Source organism: Schistocerca americana, chromosome 7 (assembly GCF_021461395.2).
Source record: "Schistocerca americana isolate TAMUIC-IGC-003095 chromosome 7, iqSchAmer2.1, whole genome shotgun sequence".
NCBI lineage: Eukaryota > Metazoa > Arthropoda > Insecta > Orthoptera > Acrididae > Schistocerca > Schistocerca americana.
Window position 1 is genome coordinate 619,365,445 of NC_060125.1, and position 11,430 is coordinate 619,376,874.

General features: G+C 42.8%; 1 pseudogene; it reads left to right on the forward strand.

Moving 5' to 3' along the window:
- The first annotated feature begins 9,628 nt into the window (after window positions 1-9,628).
- LOC124623457 lies at window positions 9,629-9,746 on the forward strand (annotated as a pseudogene).
- The last annotated feature ends 1,684 nt before the right edge of the window (window positions 9,747-11,430 follow it).

Sequence of the window (11,430 nt, forward strand, 5' to 3'; positions counted from 1 at the left end):
CTCAGCGGGGGTAAGCGTTTAACACCAACGTAATAATAATTGCTACATCTCAAAGATGAGCACAGTGTCTGTATAGCAGAGTAACACTGACATAGGCCAGTGTTCGTACAATCCGTTGCACAGAAGGTTGGATGCGATATGCGAGGAAGTAGGACCAGAATGCGGTGCGCTGCACTCTGACGAATGTGCGGTGTGCCCTTGGCCCAGAGAACGCTAGCTGATAACTCCCAACGTTGACTGACTAGAGAGCGGCAGGTCGACGTCCCTTAAAGCCGTTCTGCGGATGTATACTGTGAAATCTTTCCAGTGTCACGGAGGCGAGCTGGCGCCGTCAGTATGCAGCGAATATGGCGCCGACAGTTACCGGTACGACTGCTGCGCTCTCGATGTGCTGTGGTGAGTTGCAAGCGCCTAGGAGGGGCGGCAAACCACGGCACACCGCTAAACGGCTGGTGGCGGTATCGAAAGGCGCCAGCAACGGATGCTTTGAGGGAAGCAGCGGGCGCTAGTGCAGTTAATAAAGTACTGATTTTTCACAATAGCTCGACAGAGGTGGAGTAGAACTTAACATGCGATGAACCTCTAACAAAGAGATTTCGTAGTGTACCTGGGTAAAATTAAATGTTTCAGTACTGTTTTAAGACTTTGTCAGATTATGTACGACTATGAAAAGGTTAAATATTGTGAATCTCGACATGATTCGCTAATTAATTACTATAAAAATACACTTTTTGAATAATTATTTTGGATTTAGATGCAGTTTATAATATAAATACATGGTAGAAGTTTTCATGAAGCTACCTGATCTACTTTTTTAAGTATTAAGAAGAAACAGTTTCTGTAACTAAATTTTGTAAAACGAGTTACAGTCACTAATCTTTGTTGTTAAGCTACAGAGCCTAGATGACAGCACTATATTTATTATATGTAACAATGAAGCTGCACCAAGTTTCAAGATGTGTTAATTTTACAAAGGGACAGAAATTAAAATAGAAACAGATCAGAGGCCACTATCTACCCTCAGTTCCATCTGAAAAATTCTAGAGTTCCAAATTTGAGAATTAACAGCGAAAAGATTTTATAGAACATAAATAACGTGCATACGTACTTAGAAACAACTGGGATCGTTGTTAGTCATCATCTAATAACGATTTAAATAATTTTGGAATCATAATGGGTACTGAGCGGACTCTGCTGCCTAAGGTGGAAGCAACTTTGGAGCAAGTCTTTCTTTCGCCATCTACACCGTGGATACGTAAATTCAATTGTCGTCGGTCGTACGCGTTTTATCTTCCAACGATACATAATGTGATGTGAATCTTTCCGTGGCCATGTCCGTTTAAGCCGTAGATAACGTTAACTATGACATACAGGGATTGTTGTTTGTTCGAATGAAATATCGAGCTTATATAGTGCAAATACGTAAATGTGAAGTTTCGTGGATTTAGTAATTTAGCTGGAAAGCTCGTGTTTCGTTTTCGATGTTTCGTTTTGTGTGCTACCCGCCACGTAACAGAAAATCTCGTGGCAAGTGTCTGACATCATTCTCCATTTTCAATGTGAATAGTTAGCTTTACGCAACTACGAACAAGGAGCAGAAATAGTGTTTGCGCTGTTTCGAGGCTTCCAACGACAGAATAAGCATTAACGAGTCTCTTGCTTGTAATCTGCTCATGGGAACCATTACCATAATTTACTGATCCGTTAAACAACAGTACACTTTTATTTATCGTCGTGGTACCTGCCTCCTGTGCTAAATTCTTAGAGTGTTAGAATATTTTATTTCAGTTCCAGCCAGGTGAACTGTGGAATTGTGGACTGAAGATTATTGAACAGCACGTACGCCTTCACTTTCTGGCTGTTTGCGCAAATAATTTTCAGGCCCTTGTAAAATGTTTTGGTATCCAGAAAACTCACAAGACTAGCGAAGTTTTCGACTTATAAACTAAATAACAAACTATATGTAATTTTACCCGCCGCCCCACAATACCACATTCATCTTCTCCACAGACGAGATGGCGGGACCACCTCGTTGCGCAGTCGGTGGGTGTGACATGGGTGACAACCGAGGATGCAGCATTCCAATGAATTTCTACATCTACATCTACGTGACACCTGTGCTATTCACAATAAAGTGCCTGGCAGAGATTTCAATGAACCACCTTCAAGCTGTCTCTCTACCGTTCCACTCTCAAACGGCACCCGGGAAAAACGAGCACTTTAATTTTTCTGTGCGAGCCCTGATTTCTCTTATCTTATCGTGATGATCATTTCTCCCTATGCAGGTGGATGCCAACAGAATGTTTTCGCAATCGGAGGAGAAAACTGGTGATTGAAATTTCATGAGAAGATCTCGTAGCAACGAAAAACGCCTTTGTTCTTTTGAGTGCCACTCCAGTTCCCGTATCATGTCTGTGACACTATCTCCCCTATTTCGCGATAATACAAAACGAGCTGCCCTTCTTTGTACTTTTTCGATGTCATCCGTCAGTCCCCCCTGATGCGGATCCCACACCGCACAGCAGAATAGCGCGGACACGCGTAGTGTAAGCAGTCTCTTTGGTAGACCTGTTGCACCTTCTAAGTGTTCCGCCAATGAATCGCAGTCTTTGGTTTGCCCTAACCACAATATTATCTATGTGATTGTTAATCCGTAAGTATTTAGTTGAATATACAGCCTTCAGATTTGTGTGACTTATCGCGTAATCGAAATTTAGTTGATCTCTTTTAGTACTCATGTGAATAACTTCACATTTTTCTTTATTCAGGGTAAATTGCCACATTTCGCACCATACAGATATTTTATCTAAATCATTTTGCAAGTCGTTTTGATCATCTGATGACTTTACAAGACGGTAAATGACAGCATCAATTGCAAACAATCTAAGACGGCTACTCAGATAGTCTCCTATGTCGTTAATATAGATCAGGAACAATAGAGGGCCTATAACTCTTCCTGGGGGAACGCCGGATATTACTTCTGTTTTACTCGATGACTTTCCGTCTATTACTACGAACTGTGACCTTTCTGACACGAAATCACGAATCCAGTCGCACAACTGAGGCGATACTCCTTAGGCACGCAGTTTGGTTAGAAGACGCTTGTGAGGAACGGTGACGAAAGCATTCTGGAAATCTAAAAATATGGAATCAATTTGACATCCCCTGTCGATAGCACTTATTACCTCACGAGTATAAAGACCTAGTTGTGTTTCACAAGAACGATATTTTCTAAATCCGTGCTGACTGTGAGTCAATAAATCGTTTTCTTTCATTTGTTTCCGTACAAATCTGAAGGTGATATTTTTGTGTGACACTTCCCCCCTGTGGATTTCGAGTGACATTCCCGTTTTGCTGTTGGGTAGCAGCCAGTTGGAGGTGGTAAATAATTGTTATCTGTGTGTTTATTCTTGGAATCTTTCGTGAAAATTGTTACACAGTTATAAGGATTTTAATTCTTGACTTTGGAATTGTATGAAGTTTGACCCCGTCTCGCAGGTCAAAGCGTGACTGGTGATCCTTATTCAGCACAACTTTGAATTATAGGAAGGTCTTGATCGTACAATTCTTTGTTGAGCGATTAATAAAGTTTTGTGCGATCAAGATCTTTGTACGTGTATTTCAAAATTGTGCCAAATCTGAATGGTCGCTTGCCTCTACCGTGAAAGTATTTCTACATTAAGTAGTCGACCCTTATTCATACTGATGGAATAGTGTAGCAGTGCTGACGGTAAATCCAGGTCCGCCAAAATTAACGACGCCAATTAAATCCTCAGAGCAGTACGTCGCGTAATTTCTCTTGGTCGCGGCACGAGGCCAAGAGAGCGAGCTTGTGTCCGCCTCCCCGTGTGTGTGTGTGTGTGTGTGGGTGTGTGTCTGTCTGTCGGCCGGAGTGTTCGAGTGGTTCTAGGCGCTACAGTCTGGAACTGCGTGACCGCTACGGTCGCAGGTTCGAATCCTGCCTCGGGCATGGATGTGTGTGATGTCCTTAGGTTAGTTTGGTTTAAGTAGTTCGAAGTTCTAGGGGACTGATGACCTCAGAAGTTAAGTCCCATAGTGTTCAGAACCATTTGAACCATTTTGTGTGTGTGTGTGTGTGTGTGTGTGTGTGTGTGTGTGTGTGTGTGTGTCTGTATGACTTCGCGATGGAAGCTGCGAGGAACAGACGGAAGGAACGTTTGAAACCTTCTGTAGTGGTGCAGATTAAGTTTCTTATGGTGCCTCTAACGGTTTCCACTGCCATTTCACTCGTGAGCAGGTTCGCGTATTGCCATCACCAGCAGACTAAATCCTTGTTCCACCAATGGCGACCTGCATTTCGATATCTTTTCCAAATTCATCGACGTCAGGAGGGCGAAAGCGGACGCTACAGCTAGAGGTACGACACTGGACCGCAGTAAGATTGCGGCACCAAAATTGGTGGCTCATCCTTTCCGTAGGTGTTGTGGCGGATTTTTGCGTATCATCATCATGGACAAATGCAATGAATATGAATGATACGATAGTCTATGGTATTCTGCGGTTTGAATTCACTCTGTTTTTTTAGCAGTTGCATTGATTTGTTTTTGTAAATGATACTGACAATATTATACACATGTATAATCCATTTTTCATACTACAACTTCTCCCGGATAATTATTTTGTTCAAATTGCACAAGAATTCCACCTGACGTAGTGTAATAATGTTGACTGCAAGTTGTGTTCATATCACTAAAATTACAGATCGTACATCAGAGCTTTTATAATTTTTGTCTTCGATGGATTTAATTATTCTTAGCAAATTGATCATGAAAAGGAACCACAGAATACCACCCGCACGCAACACTGACGTATGCTACCAGAAATATTTTTCTCCGTGATTCGTGCGTAGTTTAATTTTGGCCTCATACATCAGCAATGAAATCTTGTTCAACAATAAATACCATCAGCACTGTTTTTAGAAAATGCAGTCTGATTCGATTAATTTTTTTTTCTTTTTTAAATAGAGTTCAGTACCACCGGTGCGCATTTATTTCTTACACATCGGAATATTGTTTGCAGTTTGAAGCAATTTAAATTTGCCGCTGTGATAAAAGTTAAGATGGTGGCCAACAAAAGATAGAGGATTTCTTTTTTAATTAAGATTTTCCCTTGCTCAATAAATAATTAATCATTTAAATTGATGCCACCAATAAAAAAATTATTAAATTGTTTTGCAAATTAGTTTAACAGAAACCCATGCTATTTTCAACTAGAAGTACAGACGAAGTTGCTATATAATCGCAACTAACAATGGCTGCGCTTCTTGCAGCTATGATAAAACAATTAATACAAAATTATAATTAAAAGAGGAACTGGTTTTTCGATAATTAATCATAAATAGTTTTAACGCATTTGGCTCTATTTGTTTTTTCTTTTACCAGCAAATGAACATAAAAGTACAATAATTTTACATTAAATGCTTTTCATTCAACAGACCTCAAATCGATTCGCGTCTTGCGTCGGCGATGTAGATCAGAAGAAGAAGACGAAAGGGTACAAAAGAAAAGACAAGAATGACATAGATTAACAAAGAATGTGAGACAAATATTGTCTCTGTTTTACATAATTATCATATTTTTAAGAAATAATTACATAATTGAATGAGTATTATTGAGTGACCTAATTTTCCACACGTTCATATTCCACTCGTAATATATATATATATATCGTGGCTGTTTTAGTGTTTGGTGCAGTGTACCGCTCTGTGTAAATAAAAATTTAGGTGCTCGTTTTTCCCGTTCGCTCTTAGATAGTAGAACGGTAAAGAAATATTGTAAAGGTGGTTCGATACATCCTCTGCCTGCGACTTAAGTGTGAATTGCAGAGTGGTCGTGTGGATTATAGATGTAGATGTAAAATAATATAAACGGTGATCTTAATATACTGCTCCAAAATTGCTTTAAATGTTGTTTCGTGGCTTAGTTGTCGCAAAGTTTCCCCTCGTAGGTCCGGCACTACAGGTTTAGGCTGCGGGTCTACTGATCCCAAATAGCGCCCCATGTACCAGTTTGTGCCTGGGCACGCAGTAGCTACGAAGGAGACCGCATCTCGGCGTGCCTCACGCTGAGAAACACGTGCGGTGTGAGGGCGACCGCTACAGGACGCGTGGCGGCGTGTTTCAGCGCCGCGGCTGTTCGGCGTGCGCCGCCGTGTCGCGCGGGGCGCTGCTGTCGCCGCCGCAGCTGTCGGCGCGCCCCCGGCTGCCCGCCTCCGCAGCCGCCGCCCCCGCCGCCGCCTGGGCCGCCCCCGGCTCCTGCCGCCCGCCGAGCCCCGCCGTCTCGCTGCGCCTCGACGCCGCCGCCGCCACCTGGCAGCTGCAGGTGAGCCGCCGCTCCTGCCGCTACCGCAGCACTCCGGCTAGTCCGGGACACGCTCCTTCGCCTAAAACACCGGTCCCCCAAAGTAGTCTATGTCGACCTCCATCGATAGACTAAAACTTGCAGGGCAGCCATGTGAGCGGAAAATCCCATACAGGCAGGCCGGAACAATGTTTTAAGGGGAGTCGTAACGCCCTATCTCACCAATGTCAAATTCGCCAACTTTATGTACCTTAACCAACTTTGATTCCCTCAAGAACCTTTGTGCACGGCGACCGTAGTACGTAAGGAAGGAGAGGCACACAGTAGTCGGTAGGAATCCCACTAGTGTTTATCGCTCCTGCAAATCTAGATTTCGACTATAAATAGCCATTTTCTGTGCATTTACGTTACAATTCAACACACTTGCGGCGTTCAAAAAAATGGTTCAAATGGCTGTCGGCACTATCGGACTTAACATCTGAGGTCATCAGTCCCCTAGAACTTATACCTACACTACTGGCCATTAAAATTGCTACACCACCAAGATGATGTGATACAGACGCGAAATTTAACCGACAGGAAGAAGATGCTGTGATATGCAAATGATTAGCTTTACAGAGCATTCACACAAGGTTGGCACCGGTGGCGACACCTACAATGTGCTGACATGAGGAAAGTTTCCAACCGATTTCTCATACACAAACAGCAGTTAACCGGCGTTGCCTGGTGAAACGTTTTTGTGATGTCTCGTGTAAAGAGGAGAAACGCGTACCATCACGTTTCCGACTTTGATAAAGGTCGGATTGTAGCCTATCGCGATTGTGGTTTATCGTATCGCGACATTGCTGCTCGCGTTGGTCGAGATCCAATGACTGTTAGCAGAATATGGAATCGGTGGGTTCAGGAGGGTAATACGGAACGCCGTGCTGAATCCCAACGGCCTCGTATCACCAGCAGTCGAGATGACAGGCATCTTATCCGCATGGCTGTAACGGATCGTGCAGCCACGTCTCGATCCCTGAGTCAACAGATGGGGACGTTTGCAAGACAACAACCATCTGCGCGAACAGCTCGACGACGTTTGCAGCAGCATGGACTATCAGCTCGGAGACCGTGGCTGCGGTTACCCTTGCCGCTGCATCACAGACAGAAGCGCCTGCGATGGTGTACTCAACGACGAACCTGGGTGCACGAATGGCAAAACGTCATTTTTTCGGACGAATCCAGGTTCTGTTTACAGCATCATGATGGTCGCATCCGTGTTTGGCGACATCGCGGTGAACGCACATTGGAAGCTTGTATTCGTCATCGCCATACTGGCGCATCACCAGGCGTGATGGTATGGGGTGCCATTGGTTACACGTCTCGGTCACCTCTTGTTGACGTTGACAGCAATTTGAACAGTGGACGTTACATTTCAGATCTTTTACGACCCGTTGCTCTACCTTTCATTCGATCCCTGAGAAACCCTACATTTCAACAGGATAATGCACGACTGCATGTTGCAGTCCTGTACGGGCCTTTCTGGATACAGAAAATGTTCGACTGGTGCCCTGGCCAGCACATTCTCCAGATCTCTCACCAATGGAAAACATCTGGTGAATGGTGGCCGAGCAACTGGCTCGTCACAATACGCCAGTCAGTACTCTTGATGAACTGTGGTATCGTGTTGAAGCTGCATGGAAAGCTGTACCTGCACCCGCCATCCAAGCTCTGTTTGACTCAATGGCCTGGCGTATCAAGGCCGTTATTACGACCAGAGGTGGTTGTTCTGGGTACTGATTTCTCTGGATCTATGCACCCAAACTGCGTGAAAATGTAATCACATGTCAGTTTTAGTATAATATATTTGTCCAATGAATACCCGTTTATCATCTACAATTTTAATGGCCAGTAGTGGACTTAAACCTAACTAACCTAAGGACATCACACAGCAGCGCCCCACGCCCGATGCGGGATTCGAATCTGCGACCGTAGCGGTCACGCGGTTCCAGACTGAAGCGCCTAGAACCGTTCGGTCAAAGCGGCCGGCCGGCGGTTCATGTCACCACCTGTTCTTTCAGGTGTACTCGTATAGGTAGAAGGGCACTCAGGTGTTCTTCTGCCTATACACCTGTAAGAACATATGGTGACATGAACTGTCGCAAGTTTGTTGAATTTTATCGAAAATGCCCTGAAGATGGCCACTTATAGCCGAAACTTGGATCTGCAAGCGTGTTAAAAACCAGTGGGATTGAGACTGACTGCTGTGTGCCTCTCCTTCCTTTAAACACCTTTCTCTCTGCGTCATACCGAGAACTCTAAACTTTTGACAGCTGATTTCATCATGTATCATTAGTTCACTAAACTAAAATCAGTGTTTATTTTTTGTTAATTTAGTATTAATGAACTGTTTACCCTTCAAGCTACGTTTAATTGGGGAAAATTCCATACAAATCCCCCTAACTCAGAGAATAAGCCAGTTCTTATCATTCTAGTTCAGTCCTACCTCTTATACTATTTTGTAGTATTTGTGGAAATTTGAACGTCATTAGTTCAGTGATTTCTGAAATAAAGGTACACATAACAATCAACATTTCAAATACTACAAAATGCGACTCAAGTAATTTGTTTTGAAAATTCTCAGATATCTCTAATTTTACCAACACAAGTGTCCAGTAGCGCAATCAGTGTCATCCTTTGTTTCTTCTTCTTCTTCACCTAGAAGCTTTCATCTTCTTGGTGCCCTTGCTTTCTTTGTAGTAAATCCAGCTGCATAGTGAGCTTTACTTACTCGCACGTTGTCCAGAAGCTAAAGACCTTTGTCGTGTTAGCCCGCAGCTCGTGGTCGTGCGGTAGCGTTCTCGCTTCCCACGCCCGGGTTCCCGGGTTCGATTCCTGGCGGGGACAGGGATTTTCTCTGCCTCGTGATGGCTGGGTGTTGTGTAATGTCCTTAGGTTAGTTAGGTTTAAGTAGTTCTAAGTTCTAGGGGACTGATGACCATAGATGTTAAGTCCCATAGTGCTCAGAGCCTAAACCTTTGTCGTGTTAACATCACGAAAAATGTCAAGCCTTTTCATGATCTTTGATCTACCAAAACTGAAAGAAATAAGAGCATCACTGATTCCCTATTCCAGTTTTTATCCTAAAAATGTATTCTTATGTACACTAGTCCATATGAGCTTGATGAAGGACACCTTTGGTTCTGGGCACAACCTGGAAGACATTTACTGAGATCATCGGGGTACCTCAAGCCTCTATTGATCAGCTTAATTGCTTCTATAACAGCCACTAGGAAATAATTTTTATGGTGATAAGGAACTTTTGTGCCAACGGCCTTGCCGCAGTGGTAACACCGGTTCCAGTCAGATCACCGAAGTTAAGCGCTGGCGGGTTTGGCTAGCACCTGGATGGGTGACCATCTGATCTGCCTAGCGCTGTTGGCAAGCGGGGTGCTCTCAGTCCTTGTGAGGCAAATTGAGGAGCTGTACTTCATTGATTCAGTGACGGCTCTGGGCTGATCATGACACGGCGGTCGGTCATTACCGTTCGGGCCTTCCGAGACCTGTTCGGACGGAGTTTAGTTTCTAAGGAACGCCAGTCGGCTATTATTATGGAGACGTATCTATACTGCGAGAGCGATAAGATATTCGAACAGAATCACTTCTACAAAAGCTGTCTATAAATCCATTCACATGGAATCTGCGCTTTTTAAATAATTATACACTTAGAAGCATCTAAGAAATTATGTCACTCAACACAGAATATAACAAGAAGACGAATAATAAGATCTGGACTACATGCAAACGAAACTGAAGACTCTGGACAATAACTCGCAGGTCAAAAACTGAACTGTAAACCCAACTTGTTGCTATGACAATGACACCAACCGAAAGACCAAAGTTTCTACAACAGACGAGTAAAATGCACAATAATGTTTTCGGACATGCGAAGGTTTGAATAAGAAACCCATCACAAGTTGGGTAACTTTCATGAACCGCATAACATTTTGAAAAATGAAATAGAAATAGTTCTGATTAGAATTTCGTAACAATTTTGCACAGTTTTAATCAGCAAATTACAAATTATTTTGAAGGTTTAAAAACTGAAAATGTGGTTCTTTACCATTTTACGGCATTCCAATTCAGCATCAATTGCGCTGTGAAATCGTCCAAGCTGCAGGTTGATCTGAGAAAGCATCACCCTGATAAAATAGGTAAAGATTTGAAATACTTACAAATACTTAAAGAAAAACTTCAAAAGGACTCATGGTAGACAGATTGTTCACTTCGACGTCACAGAAAGATGTGGTTTGCAGGAGTCTTATCATGTCTCACTACTTATAGCAAAATCTGGAAATCCGCGCACTGTTGGGGAACAATTAATGTTGCCACCCGCTGAACAGGATTTAAAAAAATACTCTACACCGACCTACTTATGATATACTCAGAAGAAATACTTTGAACAAAAACACAGCTCATAGACGTATTGATGGAATGAGTTATGATACTGAAATCATCTTGTGTAACTATCTCCAAACAACCAATTTATCCATGCAATTGGACGAATCAACTTTACCTTGTAATTAATCATTGTAACTGTCGTATGTTTGTTTTCCTTATGGACCAAGAAACCCAAGAAGAATTTCTCTTCCTAAGAACTGCGGCAACAGACGCTAAAGGTGAACCAATATTTAAAGCTTTGTAAGATTATTTGATGGAAAAAACGATCCCTTCACCAAATATAATATCAGCAACAGGAGATGAAGCTCCTGTCATATTTCGGCGCGGTCATGGATTTACAAGCCCCTTAGAACAAAATCTACCCGGGGTCTGGAATACACTGCGTCATACAACACTAACATAAAGTTGCTAAAAATCTTGGTCTTCGTACATTCATATTTAAATTGGATGAAGGTGGGACACAGCTGGTATGATTTTTACTAAAAATGAAATTCCTCCAACTGGAGGTATTTCATTTTTAAACAAAAATCTTGGTGGTAAATTAAATAAATCTCTTCAATTTGTCATTAATGCAGTGAACATAATTCGAAACAGTGCGTTGAATTCTGAGTAATTGGTGCCGTAATGCGAAAAAGTTGTCGAGAGCTTTGATCGGTTACTCCTTCAC